Source organism: Callospermophilus lateralis, chromosome 1, assembly GCF_048772815.1.
Source record: "Callospermophilus lateralis isolate mCalLat2 chromosome 1, mCalLat2.hap1, whole genome shotgun sequence".
Lineage (NCBI taxonomy): Eukaryota > Metazoa > Chordata > Mammalia > Rodentia > Sciuridae > Callospermophilus > Callospermophilus lateralis.
The window spans coordinates 168,663,778-168,682,226 of record NC_135305.1 but is presented as its reverse complement, the minus strand read 5'-3'; the positions used below and the strand labels follow the sequence as shown (position 1 = coordinate 168,682,226).

The 18,449-nt window shown below is 46.1% G+C and overlaps 1 protein-coding gene across 9 annotated transcripts in view; it reads right to left on the bottom strand.

The window, feature by feature from the left end:
• The window catches only part of Magi1 (membrane associated guanylate kinase, WW and PDZ domain containing 1), a 594,817-nt gene that overhangs the window by 222,341 nt on the left and 354,027 nt on the right, over positions 1 to 18,449 (bottom strand). The window lies entirely within an intron of this gene.

Sequence of the window (18,449 nt, the reverse complement as noted above, 5' to 3'; positions counted from 1 at the left end):
GAGTAAGCTTTTTTTTTTTTTTTTTTTTTCTGATACCAGGGATTGAACCCAGGGGCACTTAATAATGAGCCACATCCTCAGCTCTTTTTTGTAGTTTATTTAGAAACAGGGTCTTGCTGAGTTGCTTAGGGCCTCTCTAAGTTGCTGAAGCTGGCTTTGAAGTTGAAATCCTCCTGCCTCAGCCTCCCGAGCCACTGGAAAGTTGGGTATTTCTAGTATTTCTATATCAGAAACTTATTTAATAATTGTGAGAAAGGGGCCACCAAGTTCCTTCTGAAGGCATCCAATGAAGTAACAGAAATTTTCAGTAATAAGACTAATAATAATAATAATACCACCTGGGACGCATTAGCACATACTGTTGGATCTGAGACCAAAGTCATTCAAAACTCACCCACGTGTGCCTCTTTCTCATTGGGCAAACAACTTGACCTTCTAGCAACAATACTCTTTTACCTGTAAAATGGGAGTAAATAAGAGTCCCTGTCTCACGGGATACTTTCGAAGATGAAGTGGATGAATGTAGGGCAAAAATGGGTGTCTGAAATACAGAAAATGCTCAGCGAGTATCATCACTACCACATCAATCACTGGTAGCTCTTAGGTATGGCTTCCCTCTGAACGCTCACTCTCCATAGGACTTTCCACAAATATTTTCAAAGCCCATACTGAACAAGTAGCTCTGTGGGATATAATAAAGGTGTGTAAGGGTAGAGCTCTTGACTAGCACTTGTGAGTCCCTGGGTTTGACCCTCAACACCACATAAAGATAAACAAATCATTAAAACAAAGGCATTGTGTCCATCTACAGCTAGGAGAAATAAATTTTAAAAAGAGGTATAAAACATCAATGGGTTTGGGTAAAGGACCATATTATCTTATAACTGCAACAGCCTTTGCGTAAAAATTATGTTCAACTGACAAACCACACCGCATTCGCTGGGTAGAATGCAATAAAAATGGGTAGTAACAGCAAAAAGGGAATCAAACATTAGCTATAATAATAAAATCTGTGGGATCTTCCCACATACCCACACAGAACGAAACTATCATCTTGAACGCATTTATTAGAGAATGAGACAGAAAATAAACAAATTAGCTTTCTACTCATAAGGCAATGATATTAAAAGTGACATTAACTTTTAATATCAACCAAAGAGTGCTGGGACAATCGGATAGTGACATGCGAAAGAATAAAACCAGACCCCTACCTCACACCGTGACCAAGAGGAACTCAAAGTCGATCACAGTAGATGGCAGCCCCAGGTGTGAGGCCCAGGTGGATAAAACTCTCAGACGAACACAACAGCAAATCTTCACGGTGCCAGGGGTCAGCCATGACGTGAAAAGCGCCATCAAAGAAAGAAAACCTGGCCTGCATGAGAACGGAAGGGTCATCCACTGGAATGACACCTCCAAGGAGAGGGAAAGAGAACTGTGCTCCTCAGCTTCCTGTCACTGTGACCAAAATGCCCGAGAAGGACACCTTAGAGGAGGAAGGTTCATGGTGCCCGAGGCTCAGGCCACGGTGGGCCAGCTCCATTGCAGTGGAGCTGGGGTGAGGCAGACAACATGGCGGAAGGATGTGGAACTGGAAAGCTGCCCAGCTGGTGGCAGACTGGGAGGGAGAGGGGCTGAGGAGGAGATGACCCACTTCCTCCCACTAGGTCCCATCTCCCGGTAGTCCGTGGGTGACCCCATCAGTGAGGTGAAGACCCCATGATCTCACCATGGCTGCTCTGAACACCGCAGCATTGGGAACCATGCCTTCCACACACGCGCTCTGGGGGGTATTATAGACACAAGTCATAACCAGAACCCACAGAAAGGGAGGGAACACCTGTGAACTTCTCCCCGGTAAGATACTTGAATCCAGAGTGAATAAGAGGCTCCTATAACTGAACAAGCCACCAACCAGAAAAGACAACTCATTTGCGAAACAGATATTGGATTTAAACAGACATTTATCCAATAAGTACATGAGAAAGTTCTCAACATAATTACCCAATTGGGAAATATCAATCAGAACCATAATGACCGGGCACAGTGGCACACGCCTATAATCCCCAGTGGCTCGGGAGGCTGAGGTAGGAGGCTAGGGAGTTGAAAGCCAGCCTCAGCAATGGTGAAGCCCTAAGCAACTCAGTGAGACTCTAAATAAAATACAAAGTAGGGCTGGGGATGTGGCTCAGGGGTGGAGGGCCCTGGAGTTCAATCCTGTTATCTCCCCCCAAAGATAAAAAAAAAACAAAAAACAAACATCCACAGTGATCCAGGCACAATGGCGTACACCTGTAATCCCAGCTATTTGGGAGGCTGAGGGAGGGGGAATCACAAGTTCGAGGACAGTGTGGGCATCTTTGAAAGCTCCTGTCTCAAAACAAAAATTAAAAAGGGCTAGGGAGATAACTGACTCGTAAGCACCCCTGAGTTCAATCCCTGGTATTGAAAAAAAAGTGAGATACATTTCATACACATTATGATGTCATAATTAAAAGGACCAGCTATGGACAAGAAGGTGAAGAAACCCCACTCTTACACAGGGAAATATAAAATGATGTGCCTGTTTTGGAGAACAGTCTGGCAATTCCTCAAAAAGTTAGTTATGATATGACGCAGCAGTTCCACTTCCATGGATGTACCCAAGAGCAATAGAAACAAATGTCTACATGAATATGTGCTCATGAATATTCATAGCAGCATTCTTCACCACAGCCAAGAAGTAGAGACAACTCAGATGTCCATCAGCTGGGCCACAGACAAAATGTGGCATAAGCTACATATGACACCAAGGGACAAAAAGAGAAGAAAACATACAACACGGACGAACCTTAAAACTGGGCAGAGTACCAGAGGTCAGACATAAAATGCCACATGTTGCCACTCTTGGTGGCGCATGCCTTGAATTCCAGTGGCTCTGGAGGCTGAGGCAGGAGGGTTGCAAATTAGAGGCCAGCCTCAGCAACTCAGTGAGGCCCTAAGCAACTCAGGGAGACCCTGTCTCTAAATAAAATACAAAATAGAGGGCTGGGGATGTGGCTCAAGTGGTAGCGCACTTATCTGGCATGCGTGCGGCCCGGGTTCGATCCTCAGCACCACATACAAAGATGTTGTGTCCGCCGAAAACTAGAAAATAAATATTGAAAAATTCTCTCTCTCTCTCTCTCTCTCTCTCTCTCTCTCTGTCCCACTCTCTTTAAAAAAAAAAAAAAAAACAAAATAGAGCTGGGGATGGGACTCAGCAGTGGAGTGCCCATGGGTTCAATCTCTGGTACCAAAAAAAAAAAAAAAAAAAAAACCACACACACAAAGAAAAGAAAAAATTATCAAGAGGAAAAAAAGCTTTTTCCTATGAGAACACCAAGTGAATAGGAAAAAAAAAGTGTAGGACCACAGCTGGAGCAAGGAGAAATCAAATAAAAACAATTTTAGGGGAAAATAGTGAGTCATTCCAAATATAGAAGAAATTTATCTTCATGTTTAAGAGAATACCACGTACAATTTTATACCAATTTGAAAATGTAGACAGAATGAATTATTTTCTAGTATAATAATGAAATTGTCTTAGGAGGCAGTAGGAAACCGGAGAACAATGACTACGACTAAAATGGAGTGAAGTTAAAGATTTATTTATCTCCTCCCTTCCTGTTCCCAGATACTGCAAACACACACACACACACACACACACACACACACACACACACACACACACAGAGCCAGGAGACCTACCTATCTATTTAATTTGGCAGTACTGGGAATGGATGGATCCAGGGTCTCATGCATGCCACACCCCCAGCCCCACTGAGCCCCATCCCCAGCCCTATTTTGTATTTTATTTAGAGACAGGATCTCACTGAGTTGCTTAGGGCCTTGCTAAGTTGCTGAGGCTGGCCTTGAACTTTCGATCCTCCTGCCTCAGCCTGGGATGACAGGCGTGCACCAGAGTACCAAGCTTATGCCGGGATGTTTTATGGACAGATCTCATCAAACCTTCAAAGAAGAGCATATAGCACCCTTTATGTCAACCCAAACCTGTACACTCTTTTAACCATATATCATGTATTTTTTATGGGTTCTACCTGTTACAGTTTAGATCATAAATGTCGACCAAAGGTTTAAGTATGAAACACGGATTGCCAGTTTACAGTGCTACTGGGACCACTGAGGAAGTGTGGCCTCATGGAAGGAAGTCAAGTCGCCAGGGGCAGGCCCTTGAAGGTAATCTGGGGACTCTAGTCCCCTCTTGTCACTTTCTGCTTTCCAGCCACCAGGCATGGAACAGGATTCTCCTTCACATGCTTCTGCCATGACATTCTGCCTTACCAGGAGCCCAGAAATAATGGAGCCAAGCAACCAAGCACTGAAATCTCTGCAACAGTGTGCCAAAATAAACCTTTCCTCCCTTTAAGTTGATTTTCTCTGGCATTTGGTCACAGTAATGGAATGGCGACGAACATAGTAAATATTTATGAATTATTAGAAAAAGCCCTCAAAGGAGTATTTTTTGTTTTGGTTTGGTTTTTTTGTGGTGCTAAAGGTACAGAGAAGCAATTCTCTACCACTAAGCTATACCCCTATCCTTAAAGAAATGCCTGCCTGCCTTCCTTCCTTCCGTCCTCCCTTCCTCAGGTATACCAGGAGAAGCACTTGGAGGAAGTAAATGATGATCTGTGGTTATCAGGATAAAAGTAAATACCACAGAATTGAACGGTCAAATGAAACATCGAAATTCATCTTGCTGCTTCTCTTTGAGATTATAATTAAAAAATTGTATCTGTTGCTTATGTAATAAAAATAATCTGACAATGATTTGAAATGAGAATATTTAGGTACTGACTGGAAACAGATTCAATTCTCTGTCTGGGGCATGGAACGGTGGGAGGTAGAGGAGAGGGAGGCTCTCCTGGTACCTGAAGTCAATTCTTCTAATTGCAGGCAAAATTCCTAGGGAACTGCCTCCTGCTGGTTTTGTGGACCTCAACCTCGACTCAAAGCAGGAGTAACAAGAGGGAATCGTCTTGCCAGGAACCCGGGAGGCTGAAGGCAGGGGGATTGCAAGTTGGAGGCCAGCCTCCACAATTTAGAGAAGCCCTATCTCAAAATTTAAAAACCCCAAAGGGCTGGGGATGTGGCTCAGTAGTAGAGCACCCCTGGGTCCCTTCCCTGGTACCAAAAGAAAAGGTTAAAAAAAAAAAAAAAGGACTCATAGGAGTGGAGGTGGGGGATCCAAGATCAAGTGTCAGCAGGTTTGGGGTCTGGGGAGAGCTTCTCCCCCGGGACAGCTCCTTGTTATTGCATCCTCTGCAGGGAGTGAGCAGAGTCATCTCATAATAGAAGGGAAAGCCAACCCTGTCTCTCCAGCCCTTGAAGATCCTATTCCCATCTAGCCAGCAGGGCTCTGCCCACTGGGCTTCATCACCTCCTAGTAAGCCCCACCTCTGGTTTTGGTGGGGGAGGTACCCCCGATTGAAGGCAGGCGCTCTCAACCCCTGAGCCCCCTCCCCAGCCCTGTTCAGTATTTTATTTAGAGACAGGGTCTCCCTGAGTGGCTGAGGGCCTCGCTGAGTTGTTGAGGCTGGCTTTGAACTTGCGATCCTCCTGCCTCAGCCTCCTGAGCCACTGTGCCCAGCTATGTGATGCTTTTTAAATTCGCCAAGAGCCCAGTTCTAAAACAGAAGTGGCAGCAGAGGGGCTGTGGTTGACATTCCTTCCTGGCTCATGGGGCGGGATGACTCACACAGAATGTGAAAGCAGAGGATGAATCGCTTCAGAGTGTCCCATGCAGACAGGGGCGGCTTCCCTAACATGACCCTTGGACTCCACCATGAAAAGAGAAAGAAGAGATCCATCTGAAACGCTGTTGGTAGCTGGATTTTGACTTGAACTGCCCTGTGTATGTGAGGGAGTGACCCCTTCCAGTTGTTGGGGTTGACAACAGCTCATCAGATTCAAGCATGTGGACAGTGAACGAGAGAAGAACCCTTCGACAATGGCTCCGTCCAAGACAGAGTTTCCAGAAACTTCAAAATTTCATGGCAACAGGGATATTGTCAAGGCTGACTCATAGATTTGAAGGCCAGACCTCACTGCAAATGGGCCGTTTAACAAGATCACATCCCTGTGTCCTTAACAGGCCAGGCGTGGTGGTGCACACCTGTGATCCCAAGCAGCTTGAGGGGCTGAGGCAGGAGGATCCCAAGTTTGAGGCCAGCCTCAGCAACTTAGTGAGGCCCTAAGCAACTCATCGAGATCCTGGTCTCAAAATAAAAAATAAAAAAGGGCTGGGGATGCAGCTCAGTGGTTAAGTGCCTTTGCTTCACAACCCCCTCCAAAACCAAAAACAACTCCAGGATCACCTTTTTGTCCTCCTGTGTTTGTCTTGAAGGCTCCAGAATACAACGGTTCACCACGTGCGTCTCAGAACTTTTCACCCGTGGAAAAGTTTCTACCAGCTATGTGACATCCTGAAGAAACCTGCCACCACGAATAAATGGAGGGGGCAGGAAACTTGGACCTGACACTTGCTGGCCGAGAGAGTGGCCACCATCCTTCACGGGCCCTGACCACTGCAGGATGCTCTTCTTCTCATAGACAGACACTCAAGAAGCTGAGTCTAAGAGTTGGAAGTAAAAGCAAAAGAAAGCACTGGGTGCGGCGGCGCATGCCTGCAGTCACAGCAGCGGTGACATGAGTAATGGATACGAGTAACGTTAGCAAATTACAAATTGCTCATCTCCGGCTCACTGGTGGGTTAGTTGCAGACACGTCTTGGTTGCAACTGCTAATGAACATCAGGCATTTGGGTGGCAGGATTAAAGAACTGGCCCCTAAAATAAAATAAAGCCTGTATGCACCTCCAACTAAGAGATGAGCTCTGGGAGGGACATTTAAAATGCTCCTTCTCCCTCCTTTGCCTCATTCAACTCTCCCCAGCAATGAATCATCGCTACTCCTCAGGCTCCTGGATTCATTGCTGAAAACTGACCACCACCTATGATGTGCCAGGTCCTAATTTCATATGTCTCTCCATCCTCACTACAAGGGTTAAGTGACAATTAATAGTCAACTTAGTTGATACTATAGTTCCAATCGCAAAAGAAATCTGAGGGAAATCATTTATCCAAGATCACAGAGTTCAAGAACAGAGGGGCTGTGGTCAAACCCGTACTCCTGTGCATCACGTGGGTTTACCCTGTGCCTCTCGGTGCCCAGAAAACTGAGAGAGTAAGTCAGCTTCTCCAGGCAGCTCCCTTGAAACCCGGGTTCCTAATCGATGTGCCTAAGGCAAGTTCCAATAACTACTCAACCCCTGCGATCTGTTTTTCATTCTTACCATTTCTGTGTATTTTGGAAGTACACCTGTCAATCAAAGTAACTTAAGTCATTGTAATATAATTAGGGATGCCCTGGTCACCCCCGGCCTACACGAGACCAGTGTGCAAATGGGCATCCGAGAACAGGGCTCACAGTCCATATCTAAAGGGTTCCTCCTAGAGCAGAGGATCCTTTTCTCCTTTCTGTTATTCCTCCCACCTGCTGCCAATCACACCACTCCCTGGACCTGCTGTGGTTCCAAACAGCTCTTCACCAGGCCTGGCAGTGGTAAAGGCTAGCATGTCCCTGCTCACAGAAGTGACAGGTGCAGCTTCTTCAGCGTCGTTCTTATATCCAAGGTGGCCATTATCCATCACAGTAACTCCCACTGACAAATTGCTTGAGGGAGGCCAAGCACTGTATCTGGCCTCGTGACAACCTTTGTTTGTTGGTACTGGGGATTGAACCCAGGGGCGCTTAACCACTGAGCCACATCTCAGACCCTTGTTATATTTTATTTAGAGACAGGGTCTTATTGAGTTGCTCAGGGTCTTGCTAAGTTGCTGAGGCTGGCTTTGAACTCATCATCCTCCTGGATGGATGGATGGATGGATGGATGGATGGACAGACAAATGAATTAATGGATAGATGGATGGATGGGTGGACAAATGGTTAGATGGATGAATAGATGGATTAATGGATAGATAGATTAATGGAGAGATGAATAAATGCATGGACAGACATGCAGATGGATGGATGGATGGATGGACAGACAAGAGAGATATTTAATAGGAAAAGACATGAGGAAGCTCTTGGAATGCTAGAGGATTCCATGTATTGATGTGAAAAACAGTTTATATATATATATATGGATAGATGGGCGGATGGACGGACAGCCATGCACACATGCATGGATGGATGTGTGGGTGGACATGCCTCCACCAAGTAATCCAGCTACTCACTTAAGATTTGTCATAACTGACCACATGCATTTTTACCCTCAATTTGTTTTAGAAAAAGGTCTTTCTTGGAACCCAGATGTGGCTGGCTCCCCGTCACTGTGGCTCAACCCCACGCGGTGCCGTCAGAACTGGGCACAGAGGAAGGTTGGCAGCGGAAGGAGGGAGGAAGGAAAGAAGGCAAGGAAATGGAGGGAAGGAAGGAGAGAGGGAGGAAGGGAAGAGGAACGGAGGCAGAAGGATGACGTGTGGCCCCAGAGCCCCAGAGCACTTCCCATGAGCTCAGAACGGACAGAAGACGCTCCCTGGGCAGGGGGTGTTCCAAGTCCTGGTGTTCCTGGGGGACGGCATGGCTCAGTGACACCATCACTTCCTGGTTCATCAGGGGTCCCTCCGCTGTGCACTGAGCTGGTACAAAACGCCCCCAGAGGACCCACACTGCAGTGTCTGCACACGTGCCCAATCCTGACTGGACACGGAGCCTTGAAGGCCCACCTTTCACAGTGGCCTTTGGCAGGACCGACTACCATGGCGCAGCAAGCAAAAAACTCCATCAAACCTGGATTAGCCACAAACTTCTATCTACTGGAGGAAAACAAACAAACAAACAAAAATCTAGAACATCTAGGGGCTTCGTTCAGTGGTAGAGCATCTGTTTAGCTCGAGTGGGACCCTGGGTTGTAACCCAGCACTGCGCCAGGTGTGGTGGTGCACACTTGCCATTCCAGGAACTCGGGAGGCTGAGGCAGGAGGATCGAAAGTTTGAGGCCAGCCTGGGCAACTTAGTGAGGACATGACTCATTATACAAAGAAAGAAAAATGGGTAAAAAAAAAAAAAAAAAAAGACTGGGAATGTAGCTTAGTGGTAAAGCAAACTGTCATTCTCTAGTACCCCCCTGCTACAAATAAAAATTCTTGACTTAAAGGATTCTTCAGGAACTAAAATGGTGAACTCTTCTCTTAACATAATAGGAGGTAAGGATACTATGAAAACTTTCATGTAGCTTCATAAATGGCAGGGCAAATGGCTTTATAATTGCAACAAATCTTGATGAAAAATGTCAGCTAAAATTATAAAGCAATTAAATAAATTAACACAGCTGCCAAATAGATATATTAGTATCCTACACCCAGCCAAGGAGAGATCCATATGTTATTAAGAGAAGACTCTTTTTTTAAAAAAAAAAAAAAAAAAAAAGAAAGAGTGAGAAAGAGAGGGAGAGAGAGAGAGAGAATTTTTTAACATTTATTTTTTTTAGTACTTGGCAGACACAACATCTTTGTTTGTATGTGGTGCTGAGGATCGAACCCGGGCCGCACGCATGCCAGGGGAGCGTGCTACCACTTGAGCCACATCCCCAGCCCCAAGAGAAGACTCTTTAAAATTCAATAGGTTAATTTTAAAAACATGGTCTTTAAGGTGACTGGAGGCAGAGAAATAAACCAGGATCTTGGACCCAGGAGCCCACGAGAACTGGGTTTGAATGTCAGTTCCATCACTATGAAGCTGCGTGTCGTTGGCAAAGCCACTTACCTATACTCCCTGGGCACCACAAGTGCCACATTCGTAATACCCAAGGCAGGGGGAAAAAATCACACTATTGCAGTCAATCACTTAGCACAGTACCTGGTGCATATAGTAAGCATTCAATTAATGATACATGATATTGCTAAGTGGCGAAACGTGGTCTAACACGTTTTTATAAGAAGACTATAAATTGCATCTATTCTAATTACACATAAACTCCTTTCCCATGTTCTACAACCCTGATAACCTTAGAGGGAACCAAAAAAAAAAAAAAATCCTAGCAACTCAGGAGGCTGAGGCAGGAGGATTGCAGGTTTGAGGCTAGCCTCAGCAATTTGGCAAGGCCCTCAGCAAATTAGCAAGACAAAACATATATATATATATTTGTTTAAGGAGATGAGGATATAGTTCAGTGGTAAAGCATCCCTGGGTTTAAACCCCAGGAGCATTCCCATGTTCCCTCTCAAAAAAAAAAAAAAAAAGCCAAGCCATGTTTACTTGAATCTGTTAATAATAGACACATACACATCAATCCCAATGTTATGAGCTTTTAAGTTTGCAAATTTGTTCCCTTTTTCCTCTGCCGCGACGACTCTAAGCACTCAGCAACTCTTCGGTGGCAATTAGGGTTAACAAGATGTAATAAGAAATACAAAGGAAAAGAACATTGGGGATTTAGCTGATGCCAGGAACACGCAGAGAAGGTGCAGTTTCAAGCTTGCCTGTTATGGGCTACATCATTCGATTATTAATCTCACTGTAATCTCGCCTAGCATCGAGTGTTGGGTCATTACATCACAAATGTTGGGAAATCGTTTCTTGAAAACTTGGCTTATTCATAAAAAAGGGGAAAAGAGAATCTTCATCTAAATAAGGCTGCTATGGTTGAAACGTGTCCCCAGAAGTGTCCGTGCTGGAGACCTAATCCCCACGCCACTGTGTCGATGGGTGGTCAGGTCATAAGGGCTCTGCCCTCATCAGTTCCATAATGTGTTTCTGGAGAGAGGAGGCTCCTTTCCCAAGAGCAGGGGCTTGTGAGGAGTGGGGTTCGGTCTCCTCTTGCTCTCACCCTCCACCATGGAAGAACGTAGAAAGAAGGCTCTTGCCAGATGCTGGCATCTTGAGATGGGACCTCCTATCCCCCAGAACTGTGAGAAATAAACTCTTCTTCTTTATAAAATCCCCAGTCTGTGGAAATTCTGCGATAGCAACAGAAAACCCCAAGTCCAAAAATCTCAAGAGAACTTGAAGGGTGCTGGCCTTGGAAAGTCCTGCTAGAAAGAGAGGACAAGGGTGGGAAGGGGTAGGGTTCATCTACCCGGGAGACCTTTAAACAGAAGATCCACTCTGAGGCCCTCGGGGGCCAGGCTGGCTCTCGGGTGCTTACGTACTTCTCATAAACGTTAGTGAAGCAGTCATGACCGAATGAAATTCCAGAAAACACAAAAGTCGGCCACACCAAAGAAACTACCGATGGTGGAGGCCCCTCAGGTCTTCCACACCAGAATGTTCCAGACTCAACACCTCTATTCAAGCTCCAGAAACACAGAAGCGATGGTCAGGCCAAGGGTGCTGAAGGGGCTCTGGGAGATGGACGGAGGCGAGATAGACACCCGTCTGCCCAGGTCCTGTGCCATTACAGGCGCCATATTGGTCAGTAGGCCAGCAGATGGGACCAGTGTGGGTCGGATCCTATGGTTGAAGACAGAGACCTGGGGATCTGACAGCTGGGAATCAAATTCAGCTTTCTAAATCAGGGTATGACTGGGGTCTCTTTCAACTTCACTTTATTGGAAAATGGGTATTATACTTCAAAAGACTGTTAAGAGGATTACAGGAAGTGTTTAGTAGCGTTCCTGTGGTACTTGGGGGTAGTCCAGAAACACTACTGGTTATTCTTTTTATTATTAATATTCAAACTGTAGAATATAATGTTAGGTGTTCTTCAGATTCTCTGGTCCCCCTTTACCTCATATAGGATGCCAGTTGCATTGTTAGCAGAATTAAGATGTTGTTCTTGCGCACTGCTTAGACACCACTGGCTCAGTGATAAATGACAGGTGACTGTCTAATGTAGACTAGATTTAACGAAAAAATTAAAAATCAATCTAGAGAGTCTTAAAGGAGAAAGACTGAAAAAATACGCAAGATGTGAAAAAGAAATGAAAAAGGTAAATAAGATGGAGTATCAGAAGTCACTGATCTGGACTGGAATAATACCACCTTGTAACCAAGGGGCAGGATATGCCACAGGTAAAGATGTCAGTCAGCCTTCTTTTTTTTTTTTTGGTACTGGGATTGAACCCAGGGGTGCTTTACCACTGAGCCACACCCCCAGCCCTTTTTATATTTTATTTAGAGACAGGGTCTCACTAAGTTGCTGAAGGCCTCGCTAAGTTGCTAAGGCTGGCTTTGAACCTGCGATCCTCCTGCCTCAGCCTCCTGAGCTACTGGAATGACAGGTGTGCCTCACCGTGCTGGGCTGCAAGCTCCTTCTGATTTTAGACAGTACTGACTCTGGCCACACTGGGGAAGTCCTCCCCGGATCAGTCTTCCGAGGGCCCGCAGGACTCTAGTTCATGACTTAGGACCACAGGCATCCCACCAGCGCCCAGCACAACTGAGCACAGAGAAACACGTGCCATCACACAGCAGGCCCCCAACGTCTGGTTCTTCACCCCCGCATCTTGGTGATCAAAGGTCTAGTTTAGGTTATCCGCGGGGATTGTTAAAGACGGTGGCAGAATGAGCTGATGTCTGGGGAGCCATGTTGACATAACTGTGCATGAGACAAAACCCGAGGTTCAGAGAGCCTCCGAGGTAATCACCGCCCCACTCTCAACGATGAACGAGGCCAAATGTTAGCGGAGGCTACGCTGCCTGCCCGAATCCAGTGCCTCTTTTATAAATGAAGACCACGATCGCCTGTTCACCACGTTAGATTGGAATCGCCTGGCAGATCAAACACGTTTAATGCTTTTGTAGACTTACTTTTTAAGTCCACGATCGATATGCCTCTTAGATAGGTGACCAGGGTCCCAGTGTCAGGGGGAATCTGGATCAACAAAGTGTCACCCTGCAGAGCGAGACCGGCCTCCCCTTTCCTCCGCACCAGGCAGGAGCGGGGTGATGCTCTGGGTTCCGAGAACCAGCACCGGCACCGGCCATGACAAGCCCTGTCAGGCCAAGCATTCACCTTCATGGGAAAAGCAGCCCTTCCAAAGCGACAATCGCAGGCGCCGTCGTATCAACGAGGACAACAAGTCCTAAAACAGGGAGGAGCAGGGGTACCTAGACTGTAACTAGGCGCTCTGAATGAGCACTCCACCTCCAAGTTCACGGGAGCCTGGGCATCTCTGCTCTGGGGTTGGAGAACCGGCAAGTCATCAGTGAAGTTCTTTTTGTAAAACGTTTTTTTTATTTTTTTCGGGGTACCCAGGATGACACTTGGGGACACTCAACCACTGAGCCACATCCTCAGCCCTATTTTTAAATTTTTTTTAGAGACAGGGTCTCGCTGAGTTGCTGAGAGCCTCCTTTTTGTGAGGCTGGCTTTGAACTCACAATCCTCCTGCCTCAGCCTCCGGAGCCCGGCCATCAGTGAAATTCTTATCTGCCTTCCATGACCCTTTCTGGGGCTCAAGTCTCTGAGCTGCCCTTTATCCCAAGAGTCTGTGCAAAAGTAGCTCCGAAGTTTTCCCCAGAGAGTAAGTACCAGCAAATACACAAAACAAGGCACATCGTTTTTTCCCAACTACAGGGCAGGCACCAAGCTAGGTACATTGGCCACTGAGGCAGATACAATGCTGGACTCACTGAAGTTAGATTCTGAGAGGACTGGCAGCAGGCAGCGGACATGTATTAAGGTGGATCTGGGAGTGGCAGGAGGGTGGCTGGTCCAACCATGGGGACTGGGCAGAGAAAGCAAAATCTGGGCTAACACTTAAAAGAAGTCTGGGTATTGCTCAGATAGGAAGGTTGGGAAATCGGAGGAAGTAAAGCAAGCCAGTTATTAATCTTTCTATCTACCTATTTATTTATTTATTTGGCACCAGGGATTGAACTCAGGGACACTCGACCACTGAGCCCCATCCCCGGCCCTATTTTGCATTTTATTTACAGACAGGGTCTCCCTGAGTTGCTTAGGGCCTCGCTAAGTTGTTGAAGCGATCCTCCTGCCTCAGCCTCCCCAGCTGCTGGGATGACAGGTGTGTGCCGCCTGTTATAAGGAGACGTGCTGTGAGCTGCACATCCTGAGTCTGATGAATGACACTACTCCACCCCTAAGACACAAACGCCCATCCTTTTACACAACCGAGGAGACCCTAAGGTCAGCAGACGTGTCTTTCCTTTTTATTTTCACTCAGTGGTCTATTTCTATATGACTCTAATCAGGCGATAGTTAACTACGCCCAACTTGGGAGACCCAATCAAACCCTAACTCTGCTACTTGCTGTGTGACCTAGGGGGTCACCTAATAGGCCAGATGTTAGCCACTCCAATCCTGTTTCCTTTCATGAGAGCTACTCCATAGGGATTCAGTGTGTAACTGGAGACACAACAGTTGAGCTGGGACCACTATTTCCATTTTACTGAACAATACATGAGCCTTGCAGAGGTTCCATGACTGTACCAGGTCACAGAGCTGGCAGAAGAGCCCTTCAACTTCACGCCTAAACTTTGAACTCATTCTGCAACTGTTTCTCGTTTCTCTTAAAAAAAAAAAAAAAAAAAAAAATTGGCGGTGATTTTCAGTGGTCATTAGAATTAAATTTCTACCAAGATGACCTTTTTCATAATGTAGAAATAATAAAAGTTCTCAAATGAAGGGAAGAATAAAAGGGAATTGGAGAATAATAATAAACCCCCAAAACAGTGCCGGGTGCAACTTGCACTGGGTGGATTTCATGGTCTGTGAATCACATCTCATCAAAGCTGTTAGAAATCAAAAAAATACAAACAGCAGAGGGTGCGAAGTGAGTAATGTGGCATTTGGGAGCGGTGGGGATTGGAGGAAGTCAAGTTGGGTCGCTGCATCTTTGAATCTGCAAAAGAAGACTGTTTCCTGCCTCATCTGTGTCAAGGAATGAGGATAAAACTGAATTCTGTGTGGGGAAGTCCGTCAGGATGCACATGATGAAAATAAAACAATTTATGAATAAAGGAGCTTTATTTCTTCCTGTCTAGGGGCCCATACGTCCTCTAAAATATAGATGAAAAAACCATATATATATTGGTACTGGGGATTGAACCCAGGAATGCTTAACCACTGAGCCCCATCCCCAGCCCTATTCTGTACTTTATTTAGAGACAGGGTCTCACTGAGTTGCTTAGGGCCTTGCTAAGTTGCTGAGGCTGGCTTTGAACTTGAGATCCTCCTGCCTCAGCCTCCCGAGCCGCTGGGATGACAGGCGGGCACCACTGTGCCCGGCTTAGAGGAAAAGAAATCTCACCACCACTAACAAGCACCTGTTCATGAGGTCTTCCTTTTCTCCAACACCGAAATCACTGGGTGTCAGAGGCAGGAAGCTCTGGAATGTATGGGTGTCGGGAACCGGCCTCCTGCAGCGCAGGTACCACATAACCAGGAGGCTCCATCCCCCAAATTCAGGGCTTCCTCTCCCTGAGGCAACAGGTTGGGACTGAGCTCTGCTCTCCTAGTCACAAGCACCAAACACTCAAAACAAACACGTGTAGCCAGAGTTCTCCCCGCCTGGAACAGAACCCCAGTTCCCCCTCGCCCACGCCTGCTAAAAGGCACACCAGCCCCCGAAACAGACCTCCGCTGAATCTCCTCCCCACTTTATGGAGGAAACATAAAATGAATCGGTCCTTGTTTCCTCTTGTGGTGGGAACACCATTTCCGCTTTCCAAATGCCAGATTTCCTGGCTTCCTACAAACACCACATCCACACCGAGGGCTTTTACCTAAGCCGAGACCAACATGATGTTTTTGCACTGTTTTTTCCAAAGACTGAGGTCATTTGGGCCCCCAATTCTACATAGTGGTAAGCTAAAAAAAAAAAAGAAAAAAGAAAAAAAATCAAGCCGTTTAGCTCCAAGTCAGGTCCAATAAATCAGTGGGGAAAAAAATAAAAACTAAATGGGAAAGCATGCCAACATGTAACCATGGTAACCCCACAGATGCATCAAGAAATGGTGTGCTCATCTGCTTCATCCCCATTTCTTAAATTGGAATCTAAGTAGGGGACAAATCAGACAGAGAACAATCATGAGTCTGCGATTACTGAAGGCTGCAAAGGGCATTCAACCTGAAGCACCATGGGACAGCGAGGCGACCGGCCCAAGATCACTTAAGCGTCCAAAAAGACCCACACCGGCGACTTCCTGGTCATGGAATTTTCCTGGGACGATTGCTTCACCTGTAAAATGGGTGCCAAAGGTCACCACCTTCACAGGGTTAGTATAGAAGTAAAACCTGGCTGTGGGCCAGAGGCAGACCAATGCTGGACTCCAGACACCTCAAATCCCGGTCACCCAGAAACTTTTTTCTTTAGATATTTATTTATTTATTTATTGGACTGGGGATGGAACCCAAGGGCACTTAACCACTGAGCCACATCCCCAGCCCTTTTTATTTATTTACTTATTTATTTTTAATTTGAGACAGGGTCTCGCTGAATTGCTGAGTCTGGCCTTGAACTTGCAATCCTCTTGTCTCAGCCTCCCCAGTCCCTGGGATTGCAGGGTCACACCACCACCATCACACCTGGCCTTTTTCTTACTTATTTACTTTAGTGCCTTGGTTGCTTAATCAATGAAAATGGAATGACAATTACTACCCATGTAATTATGATTAGGAATCATCATTAATCCCAATAAATGGAATTATCATGAATATAACATTGGGATCACTTTTCAAATCCAAGGCTGGAAGACTTGAAGAACCGAGGGCCCTGGGTTCATATCAACATGTTATCACATGTTTCTGTCAGACACAGCTCTGCCACTCTGTGCAAAGAGGCCACCTCAGGGCCTTGTGCCGAGCTACCTGCAGGATCCCTCTCTCCTGAGAGCCTCAGGGTTGTTAGCAAAGTGGAGGGCAGGTGGCTGCTCTGGAAACCCATCTCTGAGGTCCCAGTCTTAACTTACTAAGTCTTTGCAAATGCACAGAAAGCCTTAAATTAGTTCCATTTGTTATTTTTACAATCAGCAAACATTAGCACTCTTGCAAAAAAAAAAAAAAAACATTTTAAGAAAACCATTTATATGGCTCAAGAGGCTGAGGTAGGAGGATGGTGAGTTCAAAGGCAGCCTCAGCGATTTTGCAGGCCCTAAGCAACTCAGTGAGAACCTGTCTCTAAATAAAACATGAAAAAAGGCTGGGGATGGGGCTCAGTGATTGAGCACTCCTGGGTTCAATCCCCAGTACCAAAAAAAAAAAAAAAAAAAAAAAAAGCAGGGTAACTTAAACACTGATTTATTCCATTTTCAAGGGGGAGTTAAAATTATATCTCTAAGAACAGACGCTTCAACCTTTTAAAGACCTAAACAATACAAGAAAGAAAAATTTCAAGCAATAAACTAGGATCATTCTCTCCTCAAATTTGACTGAAATTAAATAACTGCATGAGTCCTGGGCAGACGTGCAGCTATTCCAGTCCAAATCTGGGCTGCTCAGGATCCATGTTCTAACTCCCCTGTATAAGGACGTGGTAGAGGGTCCTCAGGACAACTGGCTGTCGATCACCTACCAGGCAGGCAGACAGTGGCCCACCTGCCTTCCCTGAATACAGGAGTCTGGCCTTCAGAGCTCTTCTGTCCTGCATCTTCATCTTGCCTCCTCAGATTTGGTCTTATCTAATGGTTTCTGGAATTTGAGCTTTTTAATTTGTGGAAACCATTTCTTCAGAAAATATACTCATTTACAAAGTTGTGAATTTGGCCGAATGGAGAAGCAGCCCAGGGAGGATGGGTGAGCCATTAATGTCCCCTCTTTACCAAGAGGCCATCAGGCACCCACTGATGACCCACTGTAGGCCAGTCAGCCTACGGGCCTCAGGCCTAATAAGAACAAGGGCTATCAGTAAGGAGGCCACGCCAACTCCTCACAAAATGCTTCACAGGTCTCTCCCATTTACTCCTTGTTCTGGTTTGGATGTGAGGTGTCCTCCAAAGGCTCACGTGTGAGGCAGTGCAGGAAGGTTCAGAGGAGAAATGACTGGGTTGTGAGAGCCTTGACCCAACCAGTGAATGGACCCCTGATGGGATTAACTGGGTGGTGGCTGGAGGCAGGTGGGTGTGGCTGGAGCAGGGGGCATTGGGGGCGTGGCTTTGGGGTCTCTCTTTGTCTCTGGAGAGTGGAGTCTCTCTGCTTCCTGATCACCATGTGAGCTGCTTCCCTCCACCACACTCTTCCTCCATGATGTCCTGCCTCCCCTTGAGCCCTGAGGAGTGGAGCCTGCTGTCTGTGGACTGAGATCTCTGAAACTCTGAGCCCCCAAATAAACTTTTCTTCCTCTTCTGGTTGGTCCTTTAGTCATAACAGCAAAAACACTGACCAAAACACTCCTAACAGATCCATGAAATTAGTATTATTAACAAGTCTTCTCCACCAAGTTGACAAGGGAACTTTACAAAAGATAGATAATGCCCAGCATGGTGGCGCAGGCCTGTGATTCCAGCAG